A 13,876-nucleotide genomic window follows, 5' to 3' on the forward strand; every position below is an offset into this window, starting at 1 on the left:
AGTAGGATTGCCGGATGGAACACAGTAGTTCTATTTTTAATCTTTTGAGAAACCTCCACACTGTTATTCATAGCAGCTGTACCACTTTACATTCCCACCTACAGTGCACAGTTAGTTCCCTTTCTTCACCTCCTCGCCAATACTTATCTCTCATCTTTTTGATGAGAGCTAGTCTAACAGGTGGGAAGTTATGTCTCCTCATAGTTTTGATTTGATTTGTATTTTCCTGATTAGTGATGCTGAGCATCATTTCATGTACCTGTTGGCATTTGTATGTCTTCTTTGGAAAAATGTCTTAATCATTTGGGCCTGTGATGTAATCTTGAATGCTGAAAGACCACATAAATAGACACAAATGGGAAAGGTATAAGATATATATATCTCCCCAACATTGGAGCATCTAAATGTATATATATATAATTGTTATGTCCTGTGGATGAATTGTCCCCTTTATCATTATATAACAGTTGTCTTTGTCTCTTGTTAGAGATTTTTGGTTAAAGTCTAGTTTGTCTGATATAAGTATATCTAACCCTTCTCTCTTTTGGTTTACATATGCATATTTCTTTCCATCCCTTTACTTTGAGTGTATGTATATCCTTAAAACCAAAGTGGGTCTCTTATAGGTAGCCCCTAATTAGATCTTTTTGTTGTTGTTGTCATCCAGCTACTTTATGCCTTTCGATGAGAACATTTATCCACTTATATTTAGAGTGATTATTGTTAGATAGGAACTTATCAATGCCTTCTTATTAATTGTTCTCTGGCTGCTTTGTAGTTTCCTTGTTCCTTTTCTTCTCTCTTGCTGTCTTCCTTTGTAACGTGATGATTTCCATAGAATATGTTTCGATGCCCTTCTCTTGATTTTTTTTGTGTTTCCACTGTAAATTTTTGCTTTATGATTACCACAAGGCTTATATAAAACACCTTATAGATATAACAATTGATTTTACATTGATAACAACTTCACTTCAGCTACATATGAAAACTCTATCTTCTTTTCCCTCTTCAGTGTTTGATGGCACAATTTATCTATTATTATTTTGTGTATCCATTAAAAATCATTGTTGTTATAGTTATTTTTAACACTTTTGATTTTAACCTTTATGCTAGAGTTTAGTTGTTCATATCCCACTACATTGCAGTGTTAAAATATTCTAATTTTGACTACATACATGCCTTCACCAGTGTGCTGTATATTTTCCTATGTTTTCATAATATGAATTATCATCCTTTCTTTTCAGCTTGAACAATTCCTTTCGCCAATTTTTGTAAGTCACACGTCGTGGTGACGGACCCCCTCAACTTTTCTTTGTCTAAGAAAATCTTTATTTCTCCTTCATTTCTGAAGGACAACTTTGCTGGATAGGGTATTCTTGATTGGCAGGGATTTTTTTGTTGTTGTTCTTTCAGCACTTGAAATATATCATCTCACTCTTTACTGGACTGTAATGTTCCTGCTTAGAAATATGCTTAAAGATTTATGGGGATTCCTTCAGAAGTTACAAGTTTATTTTCTCTTGTTGATTTTAAGATTTTCTTTGTCTTTGATTTTTGATAGTGTTATTATAATGTGTCTTGGAGAAGTTGAATTTGTTAGTGACCTATGAGCTTAATGAATTTGGAGATCCAAATCTCTCCCCAGATTTAGAAGGTTTTCATTCATTGTTTTTTTTTTTTTTTGTATTTGTTTTGTTTTGTTTTGTTTTTACGTATTCCATAGGTCACATAGGCTTTCTTCACTCTTTTTTATTCTTGCTTCTTTGTTCTCTTCTAATTGGATAATTTCAAAGGTCCTGTCTTCTAATTCACAGATTCTTTCTTCTGCTTGATTAATTCTCTTATTCATGCTCTCTATTGAATTTTTAATTTTATTTATTGTATTCTTCAACTTCAGAATTTTTGTTTTCTTTTAATGGTTTCTATCACTTTTTTAAACTTCTCGGTTTTTTTTTCATGTATTTTTTCTTGATTTCATCAGGCTGTCTTTCTGCATTTCCTCGTAGCCCTTAAAACTGCTATTTTGAATTCTTTATCTGCTAAATCGCAAATCTGCATATTTTGGGGGTTGATTACAGGGGGATTATTTTGATCCCATTATATTGTCATTTTTTTCTAGATTGTTCATGTTCCTTCAAGGCTTGCATTGCTGTCTTCATGTTTCAAGTAGCAGTTACCTCTCCCAAAACGTACTAAATGATTTTGGCAAAGAAATACCTTCCATCAACCCTGCTAGGGGTTCTGAGGCTTTCTCAGACCTTCTTTGGATATACCTCCTCCATGCTTCTTGCTCCCTCTTGTGGTAGAATTCTTAAGCTTGTATGCCTTCTCTTGATCCTGCATCCTACCAAGAAAAATGCTGACAGCCTCCTTTTTACTTTTCCAAGGGTGGAGTAATGCTCTAGTGTGTTCTCTCCCAGGCTTGCTTTTTGTGCATGCTCATTAACGGTCTGCCAAAGTTCACTCTCACCGCCACTGGGAGCACACACAAAGATCCAGCCACAGGGTGGGGTGGGAATGTGTGGGCGAGATGCATAGAGTACTAGGAGTACTCATGGGCCAGTTGGCAGATCTGCATGCAAGGCACCCCCAAAGGTTCATGGGTGGGCTTCTTGATTAAATCTGTAAGGAAATTAGTAAAATCTTTGTCCCTTTAATGCCCTCCAAGTGTCCTGTCAGTCTCCCACCATCTTCTTATCTACTTCCCCCTCTTCCGAGGAATCAGCTCATGACTCAGTATTCTAAATAAGGTGAGAGATAAATGGGTCTCTTTGGAAGTATTCTGCATAGCTGGGAAAGCTGAGCACTTATTCATATGCTTTCACTTTCCTCCTTGGGAGAAATTACAGGCTGAAAAGGTCTCTTGGCATTCAATTTTGGGCCTTGTGAGAGGCGTGATGCAGGTAAAGTCAAACTGTTTCTCTTATCCTTCCCCTCCATCCAAACTCATCTTTATCCTCCAACAATGTACCAGAATCTCTCCACTGGAACTTGGACTGCCACAAAGTCTCTCTCAGCTATAAGTGATTGTCTAAAATAGTGTTTTCCAGGGGATCCCAGACTGTGGCCAAAAGAGTTTGAAGCTGGTTCATAGGTCAATGAATGGTCTATAGTCAGGATTGAGGTCTGTAGGCCTATTACCCAATGCATGTATGGGTGAGACTCCTCCCAAGTCTTGATCCTACGACTCCCACGATGGCACATTTGTTCACGGGTGGGTGCCAAATTGTTGTTGTGGAGCGCAGGATATGAGCAAGGATGTCTTATTTGGACATGGTATTGAGAGGCTCATCAATTACTGATTGGGGTGTAGGCACTGATTGAGGTGTAGGAATTTTGGAAATAAATTTCAAGAACTTCAGAGTTCTTTAAATTTCAAAAGGAAAAAACTATAGCTCCAACTGGCATAATAAAAAATGAGAGAGAAGTTTACTAGATGTTACTCATCACATCCATGTTGGATTATTGCTCAGTCTTGTCCTCTCATTTTGATTTGTATTGTTTTATTTCCTGTGGTGTCACATATTTACTTAGTATGCATCATTCATTTGATACAAGGCTCATGACCATTCTTGAGCATTACTCTAGGCAGGAGACATGATACTACGACTGGATAGACCTGAGTCATGAGCTTACATCTGGGTGACAGAATAATGCATTCATTCTTTCTCCCTTCAAGTATTTATTTAACAAATATTTATTGTACACCAACCATGTGTCAAGTATCGTTCTGGGTGCTGAACTATAACAATGAACAAATCGATCTTTCTTGTTAAGTGACTCACATGTCACTAGATAAAGAGAAAAAAAAAACAAATATAAATATGTTGGATGGTAAAAAGTGTTACTAAAAAAGAGAGAGAGGGACTAATGAGGTAGAAAAGATTTTGTTTATTTGTTTTAGATAGCCTGCTTAATACAGTACTCCCTGAAAAAGAGACATTTGAACAAAGATGTTAATTATGTGAAGAAATAGCCATGTGGTTATGGGGAAGAGAGCATCCCAGAAAGTAGGAATGAGAAGTGCAAAGGCCCTGAGGTGGCAGTGTGCTTGGCAAGTTTAAAGAACTTGGAGGGGTCCACTGTGGCTGGATTGAAGCAAGTGGATCAGAATGAGAGAATGTGAGTTCAGAAAGGTACTCAGACAAGATTTTGTAAGTATTCTAGGTTATTTTAAGGGCTTTAAATTATATTCTTAGTGAACTGGGACATTTTAGAGCAGGGACTGTTACAGCTTAAGGTTTTAGACTGAAATTGGAATAAAAGTGGCAAACCAAAGAAGAATTTAGATACTAAGAGAGGAAGATCGAATTTGGGAAAGAAAAAGAAAATCATAAAATAACTTTTGATGCACTAATATATATAAATTTATTCTTAACCACATATGACGTTTAAAAAAATGGGGATTCCAGCTTAATTTAATAAAGACACTTAAAAACTGATAACTCCCAAATAGTTTAGTTAAATTAGTTATGCAGCCTATAGTTACCTTTTCTATCTGTTGAAATCAAACTCTTTCGGAATCTTTCAATATCTATTATAGCTCAGTTGTTCTGGAGTTTATAAGGCTTCTCCCCAAAATTATTTCATCTTGAAAGAATCTGTGTAGATTGAATTGTTTTAAATATAATTTTGCCTGTTCAGAATTCTTTCCTATCTCCCTCTGGGAATACTTCTTCTATTTCATATAGTTTTCGAAGGGATTTCAATCAAGGCACTATACCATAATCTCCATCTCTTCTACTTGTTAACACTACAGTATCATGTCTTCCTGGATTTTGTAAGAGCTAAGCATAAGCCTAAGGGAGATTTTTCCATCTTCAAATTTGTGTTGGAGCTGGAAAAAACTAGTTTTTGAGTTTTAAGTTTATAGAATATTGTCTTGAAATATTGTCTATATTATAATGCAGAAATCCAGTCTATGATATGAGGGGCAGATAATTAGGCCAACATATAAAGGATGCAGACCTGAGAAATTAAGAGGGAGAAAAAGAGAGGGCAGCCAACACAATGACATCACTGATGCCCTAGATCTAAATGAATACGAAGATAATCTTCCCTTGAACTTTTGGTTATTTGAGACAACGCACTTTCTTTCCTATGATTTAAGTTGTCTTAGTTAGATTTCTAACTTTCAACAGAAGACTTCTTGACTATTACAAGGCAACAGAAAACAAACTGAGGAATTCATTGGAGATAGTTTCCAAAGGTGATTTTCAGCAGATAAATACCATTTTTTCAGGAAGGGAAATCAGATGATAAATTCTGTGCACTTACTCTATCCATGTATCCCCATTGCCTATACAAAAAGCTATAAAAGGTTCTCAAAATTTTTTCTTTAATTACTGAATTAATACAGTCCAACATTCCATTTTATACTTATGGAAACTAAGGCCCAGAAAGTAGAATAATTAGCCCAGTGTAACACTCCTTAGAGGTAAAATAGTGATGAGATTTCAAATTTTTTGGTTCTCTTCTAATTCTCCTTTTACAGGTACCTCTCCTCACCGGGGTTAACAAAAAAAACAAAAAGTATCTAAGTTTCTGTTTTTTTAACTCTAAAATATTTGTTTTAATTATGAAATATTCTGAGACCATTTTGATCTTTCATCTATGTTCTACCAAATATGCAGATATTTCCAAATGCTAAATGAATAGCTAATACATTGAAGAAAATCAGGATTATGTGTTTAATCATCTCTTATGACCTATTTCAATTAATTAATTTAGCAATGGACACAATCTCAAAAGACTAGTTAATTCGAATTTTTCTCATTACATACTTACTTGTCATAGTGCTAGAACTTTCCCTAAACTTCAACAGTCTTTATATTCTAATAAGGTTTTGAGACTAAAGTGAACATTTTACCTTGTTTAATTTTTTTTTTTTTTACTATCAGGTTTTTAAGTGATTGAAAAGAGTCTATCTTTATTATCTTTTCTAAACATTTTGAATTACTGAAATGGCCTCCGAGATAAATAGAAAATTCCCATTTTCAGTTAGAGGAATGTTACTACCCCACAAAATAAATGTTAAAATGTGCATATCTTTTTCATGACTATTTGTCATACTTGGAAATGTTGAAGGACCCATAAACCTTGGTGACTGAGGTTGTTATTCTTAACACAGAGTTAGAATGTTGTAAACATGAAATTTTATACAATAATGGAGGTGAAACTGGAACCAACTGGTGGTGGAAGCTTACAGGTTGGCTTGCATACCTTGCTTTAGCAGGATGCAGAAGTACCAGTTCCAAGAATTTTGTAAAAAAGAAGAAAGGAAAATATATGTGAAAATAAATATAAACTGCTATAAACCAGAACCTACAAATCAAGAGACATAACATCAAAATAGAATCTGATTGGATTGGCAAATTTACAATCTGCCTCAGTATTAAATAACGTTCTCAGCTTGTGACCCAGTCCAACTCAGTGGCAAACTTTAGCTTGACCTTTCAAGATCCTGGCTTGTTATGATTTATCCTCCAGTCATAGACTTGTGAGCATACAAGGACTTCATGAGAGAATCTAGTTCATTTCTGTTTCCTGGCAAAACTTCATCAGAACAATCCTGAGCATAGGGGACAGCTAACCTCTTCTATTTCTTGTAAGAATTAGATTTCAATTCCCCAAACACATACATTCTGGAGAATGAAGTTCACTTCCAATAAAATGCTCATGTGTTTTTGTTCGAATTTACTTACAGTTTTTTTTATTGTTGTTATTGTTGTTTGTTGGTTGAAATTAATAACAGTTGATAACTATACTATTTGTAGTGCTTTCTCAAAGACCTGAAGTACAGTGATTTTCAGATTTTTTAATTCTAATACATCATTAAAGCTATATCAATTAATATTATATCTATAGCAAATTACAACAAACATACCACCTTAAAATATAAATTTATTATCTTACGGTTCTGTACGTGAGAAATTTACATGGGTCTTACCATACTAAAATCATGGTGTCAGCAAGGCTGCATTCCTTTCTGGAGTCTCTAACAGTGAATCTATTTCCTTGCACTTTTCAGCTTCTAAAAAGCATTCACATTCCTTAGTTTATGGCCCCATTCTTTGATCCTGAAAGCCATCAAGGACAAGTTGAGCCTTTCCCATGTCATAGCACTCTGACCCTGACTGTTCTCTACAGTTAAGGACCTTTGTGAGAACCATAGTGACATCCAGAAAATTCAGGATAATCTCCCTTATTTTAAAGTCACGGATTAGCAAACTTTATTCCTCCATGAGCAGCCGTAAGTCCCCTTTGCCATGTAAAACAAGTATGTTCACATTTTCTAAGGTTTAGGATATGGACACCTTGGGAGGGGCATTATTCTTCCTAAGACAACTGATGACTTTGAAAATATTTATTCCTCTTCTCTATTCTTGTAGTACTACAGATAAACTTACCCATAAACACACATGCACGAACATAACTTTAATTTAAAAAATGATACAACAAGGTACAAATATCCCCCATTAATTTATTTAGTCAATTTCAGAACGTCAGTGTTCCCACTTAACGAGAAGTGATGAAGGAGAGGAACGTAAGACCAAGGATTGAAGGCAGTGAGAATCCCGCTGTGATGCTGCAGAGGGGCTCCCAGTTATGTCATCATCTCAGAACTTTCCCACAAGGAAGTTTTCACAAGACAGTAAGAAAGCCAACCAAATATGTTTTGAATACCAAGCAAGTTTGGTATTCAAAATTCCGATCTCCCATGGTTTTTGAAACTTCCCAAAGTTCTCCATCGTTCTCATAAGTATAAATGCTCCAAAATGAAGAAAAATTCTACAAAAACTACTCTGAAGAATATTTCATTCTCAAGAAAGGAAACTTTAGTTTCCAAAATTAGCTATTTTTAAATGTACTAAACAAGTAATAGTAACATTAATATGAAAAAATGAGTTCCATTAAAGTCCCCAAGGATTATTGGCATAGGGTGAGTTTCCCTTGGCTGTATTTGTCACTTCCTGCCCTCCAGAAATAAGACACCCAAACATTACCCTCAGAGTTTCTTTTAATATCTGTCTGCCAAATATAATACCCTGTAAATCAGAGATGCTGGCTGCTACAGAATATTGACATAGTAAGGTGTACTGCTCATAGAAGATCTGTTTATATGGGTAAGAGATAATTTTCTAAGACAAAGATGCCCACCAACACAATATTTGAAGTACCAACTGTCTGGCACTGTCCTTTTAGATTCCAAAGTGTAGCATCAAGATGAAACTCTTATTTTGACTAAATTTGGTCCTATTGTTCACTTTTATTATTTAATTTTGCCTCAGCTTCTACTAAGCATCGGTGAGTTAAATTTAATATCACTTCAAAACACAAATACTTTTACATTAGCCTCTCCATGGAAATATCATGGAGCAAAAAGTGTTGTGTGAAGTTGGATTTGTTAGTACATTCTACATTGTGCTGAAGTATCAACCCCCAAATCTTAGTGACTTAAAACTACAAAGATTTATTTCTTGCTCAAGCTGAGTCTCCCACGATCATCATGGTCATCAAATCAGGTTCTCACCATTAGCATGTGAGTGTCCCTCCGTGACCACATAAAAGAGAAAAAGAGTGCTGGGGGATTTAGACCAGCAATTAAACATTTTCACCTATGAGTGACCCATGCCATTTCTGGCCACAACTTCTTGACCAGAACCAGTTGTGTAGTGATGCCTGATGACAAAATAAAAAAGAATAATCCTTCCAGAAAACTGAGAAGAGTATAGAAATGCATACGTGTGATCACTAGATGCTGTCAGAGGACAAATAAAAATTATTTACGTTTTAGTTTCTTTAAATTTTATCTTTTCTCATATATAATAGTATCTCTATGTTGAAGACAAATTTTTAGTAAACGTACAGAATATATTTTTTCTCAAAAAGTCATAAACCACTCTTATGTGCTCTGCAGAAGTGTAGCTCAATGTCATTCATCACCAGTAAAAAAAAATGCTCTTGATTTAGGGAGGTAAGAATTGTCTATTCAATCCCCATTCAGTCTGTCAAAATAACAACTGGCAGTGACAAGGATATATATAAAATGATTCCTCCAAATTCATGACCCTAGTAGCCAGAATGGGCAAACAAACATAACTTTGTGCTGAATACTATCTTTCACAAAAGCTATAAAGAATTTGAACTTTCCAGAGAGGCTTTATGTTAAAATCCAAATCTGTGTATCTGTGCGATAAACATAATTTATATTAAAACGTTTTGTGGGAAACATCTCTTACATTTAGGCTTTGGGTAGAGGACCTCAAACACCATCATTATTTTATAATAAAAGTAAATTTTTTTTCTAGTATTTAACTTAAATGCCTCATAAAGGAAGGTTAATTAAACTAACTTATTTATTTTTTATTTCCAGAGACAATCGCAATCTTCTGTATTGTGACCACTTTTCTAAACTGCCACTTACAGAGTACAGTAAGTACTCACTTAACATAGTTGATGGGTTCTTGAAATTCCAGCAAAACAATAATGTAACAAAACCAGTTTAAACATAGGCGAATTGACATAAACAAGAGTTAGTTCCTACAGCATCTCATCAATGTTCTAAAGAGATGACATTGGACAAAATGACATTATCCGAGGATCTGCTATACATGTCATACGTGCAGTCTTGCTCAGGACAACAGACAATTTATGCTTTGAGTTTAACATACCTCTGAGTTTAACATACAACAGACAATTTATGCTTTGAGTTTAACATTCCTCTGAGTTTAACATACCCTACACAATATATTCTTCCTCTTGACATGAATTTTTCCAATTTTTTTTTTAAAGATCATATTCTGTGTTCTATCTGCTGGGCCCGTATTCAAATTGTAGAGTATTGAGCTTACTCCCTCTGGCTTTGTTTTCATGCTGTCGGGGAGTTGATGAAATAAACCTGGGCATCAGGGAGCATTTTCCTAGAGAACAGGAAGGGAAACCTCTACTGACACTGTGCTCTAATATTATTTTATTTTTACCCCATCCAATATCTATTTTCTCCTAGCTCAATTCATGTATGTAGAATAATAGGGTTACAGCCTCCATTACCCTCCTTACTTCACCTCACTGATTGTTACCTCTCCTGACTTATATTATATTATGTTTTTCCTAATACGAGGTAGAAATCAGGGCTTAGAAAAACACTACCAGAGTTCTGCCTCTTGGTGACACTTTGCCACCTGATTAAAAAAGCCATAGTGACTAAGTTACACCTATTACACTACTACAGAAGGCTTATTCCTGGTGCCATGCATGTTTTGTAAACATTTTCAATCATCCTCGCTATAAAAAAAATGAGGACTTACGGTAATAAAACACTTATTTGTCTCCTTAAGTGCTTGTCCATAATTTAGTTTAATGATGCTACACTTTCTTGTAGTCTCTCTAGGCCTTGAGGGGCCATTTGTATTGATTTAGCCATTCTCTTTGTCTCAGTAACAAACAGCCACATAAAACACAGACTGGAGAAAGGAACTTTCCTAAAGTGGAAAATCACACTTATCAGTGTAATAGAACTTTTGATTCTGGGTTACATCTAGGAAAGCATTTCAATTCTTTAAATATAAATCTTGAGCATGCTAAAGATAGATGAGCAACTTTTACGATGGCTAATTTCACGTTTTTAGAATCACCCAAAAAATAATCAATTGATAATAAAGCTTATCGAGTTATTTTTCCCTAGCAGTCTAGGTTTGTTCAAAATGTTATATCATTTTTGGTTAATATATAGGAGAGCAGATAAAAAGCCAAATCGACAGAAGACAAAGAAAATAAGCTGATAAAAGGAGATGATAAATTAGCTAATAGGAAACTGTAGATTGTACCTTGTGGTTTCTAGTGTAATAATTCTTGAAAAAATATCATTTTAGTATTTTAACATAAAACAAAGTGACGGTTTTGGGTGTTGATGCTAATTATGATATTTATTAAGATTATTACATTTTTCTTAGTATGCCCCATCTTTAACCTAGTTAACTATATAACTCAAATCCAGAAGAACTGAAATTTGAAATCGCAGAGAAGCTGTCATTTAAGGTGCTCAAGCACTTCATTGCAACTTATTACCCATGACAGGTTTTTCATTACATTTTTAAGGGGTTGAAATATTAAAGCATTCATTTGGATCCAAGTATCTAGTTGGAAAATGAATCCAACTATAAATCATGAATAATCGCCATAAGACTATTGCACTGCAAGGAGAGGATGGGGTCAGAAAAGAGTATTCTGCCAAAATTTATTGTACATTATGCTTGTGTATTATATATGGAAATGGCAAGCATGCATGAAGAAAAAAAAAATCACCTCGTGCATATTCACAAATAGCCAGAGAAACATTTTGGGTCATTTCAAATCATTAAAACCAGTAGCCATGTCTTTAATTAAGAACATTGAATTTGACAATCATTCATGATATGTCTGTTATATACCAAGAACTATGCCAGGGACACTGAAATTAATGAAATGTAGCAACTTCACTTTGTAAGCCCAACGTCTATTGAGAAAGACAGATGCACAATGAATACTCAATACCCTTGCCCAAGTGGGAAATGACAGAACTCCCCTTCAGTTTACCAAATCAACATTCTGTGTGTCTCACCAAGACAGTCAGATGGTTTCTCTTGCCATCATCAAGATTCCTTAAAAGAGCATGCTGAAGCCTCTGAACACCTTCCAAAAAGTGAGTTTCCAAAAACTCTTTTCATATTAGCAGCAAACATAAAGTGACAAGCAAGATTCTTTCTAAATATAGTTCATTTTGATGTATAAATTCTGTTAAGTTGATTTTTTTGAAAACTCACCAACCCTATTCTTAGAAAGGGCATGGTCCAAAAAAGAACACTAAAAAATTAGTAGATCTGGTTCATATTTTTATTCTAATAATAATTGTTTCCTGTGAAATACTGAGAATACTTCCTAATACGTTCCCTCTTTATAGCATTTTGTCAGTGTCCACACAATTGAACGTGAACTTTCATAATACCTTGTCAAAAAAAAAAAACCATTTCCGCCAAGTCATATTATCATGTTACCCTACTCCTGTCTACCTCCACATACACGTAGGTTCTGTACCAGGTTACACTGAATATTTAGAGATGAGCTGAGAGTTAACAAAAAAAAAACCATTTTGCCTGATTTATATTAAGACATGAAAATAATTTTGTGGACATCCACAGTATTCCAAGTATGAACCAACCACTCTCCTCTTGCCTTTTCTTTTCCATAAGTCGGTTTTACGCTGTCTTCCTTTAGACTCAATGTTACATGGTGGAAGGCATCATGTTTCCTCATCTTCTGTGCATTTTAAGTATCTTGCATGGAGTCTAACATCTAAGGGGCACTGAATAGTTGTTGACAGAATAAAGGTACATTCTTTGAAACTGTTATCAACAAGTCTTCAGTATAAAATTTCTTTTGGAAACTAGGATAGAGATTAGAGAAAAATCAAAGTTCAACAATGATTTTTAAGATCCTAACCATGTGTTACCTAACCTATTTTCTTTCCGTGAACTCAGAAATCATAGACCATTTACTGAAGTTCAGCTCATTGGGGGAAAAGAAACACAGTGATATCACACTAATATGATTAAAGGAACGGGCTCTACTTCACCACTGACCTTTCTGAATGTGGCATAACATCAGAGGAATGTAAAAACAAGTTGCCTTGGGCATGTTAGCATTTTTTTCTTAAAAAGTGCAGATACCATGTTTTTACTATACTTTTTCTATGTTAAGATAAGCAAATACTTACCATTGTGTTATGGTATTCATTACGGTAGCATGCTGTATAGCTTTGTAGCCTAGGAGCAATAGGCGATACCATATAGCCTAGATGTGTAGTAGGCTGGACCATCTAGGTTTATGTAAGTCCCTCTGTGATGCTCACACGACATTTCTATGGCACATTTCTCAGACTGCATCCCCGTCGTTAAGTGTGAATAACTGTATAAAAGAATTTTATGAATGAATTTTATGGAATATGTAAAGAAATATGCCAAAACACTGTACAATCAAGATGCTAAGATTTAATTCCCAAGGTCATTCTGCTTTTTGCTTCACGAATAATAGTACGTGTTCAAGTACATAAACAGTTCAACCACTTTGAGTAACTTGACTGTCAACAACTTCTTCTTCTGAAACTTTGCTTTCACTAGTTTGGCTATTTTATTGCACAGACCTCTTCAGTCAGTCCAAATGGCTGAGGCATCTATCCATTTTAACCTTGACACAGTATTTAAGAAGACTTGCATACTTGGTAATATACTCCTATGGAGGATATACTTAAAATTCAAAGGAACTATGCATTTGGTATTCAAAAGTATCCCAAATCATTTATTTGAATACATAATCTCCCTACATGATGGAAATAAGTAAGAATGAGATCATCTGTGCATTTTTCCCTCTCAAATAAAATTATACAGTAAAATACCTCTTTTAGAATTATATGTTGAAGGGCTGTGCCTAGTAGTCTGGATGACCTCCACCCAGGCTCCTTGCTTAGAATCAGAGGTGGGATCAGGAGTCTGCTAAAAGAGAAAAGGGTCATTTATTTGCCAGCACAAACATATATTTATTTAGTGTGTTTGTGCATAGACTGTGTGTGCCCCCACCTGCGAAGAGAAGATCAAACACAACAGATTGCATGCTGTACAAAAACCGCACACATCTAAATCCATTTTTACTAGCGGTAGGTTAAATTTACTTTGCCTTAATGTGTAACGCATTATCTGATTCATTTCAGTGACTAATCCATCCAAACAGTCTTCGTATCAGATTTATAGAAATAGTGAGGAAATACTTAGGGTGAATTAATTTAAATGCAATGTTGAAGAAAAAGTGACCTTTGTGTAAAATCCAGATTTTATGAATGTGT

This window comes from Pteropus medius, unplaced genomic scaffold (genome assembly GCF_902729225.1).
Source record: "Pteropus medius unplaced genomic scaffold, Ma_sr-lr_union100, whole genome shotgun sequence".
NCBI classification, from domain to species: Eukaryota; Metazoa; Chordata; class Mammalia; order Chiroptera; family Pteropodidae; genus Pteropus; species Pteropus medius.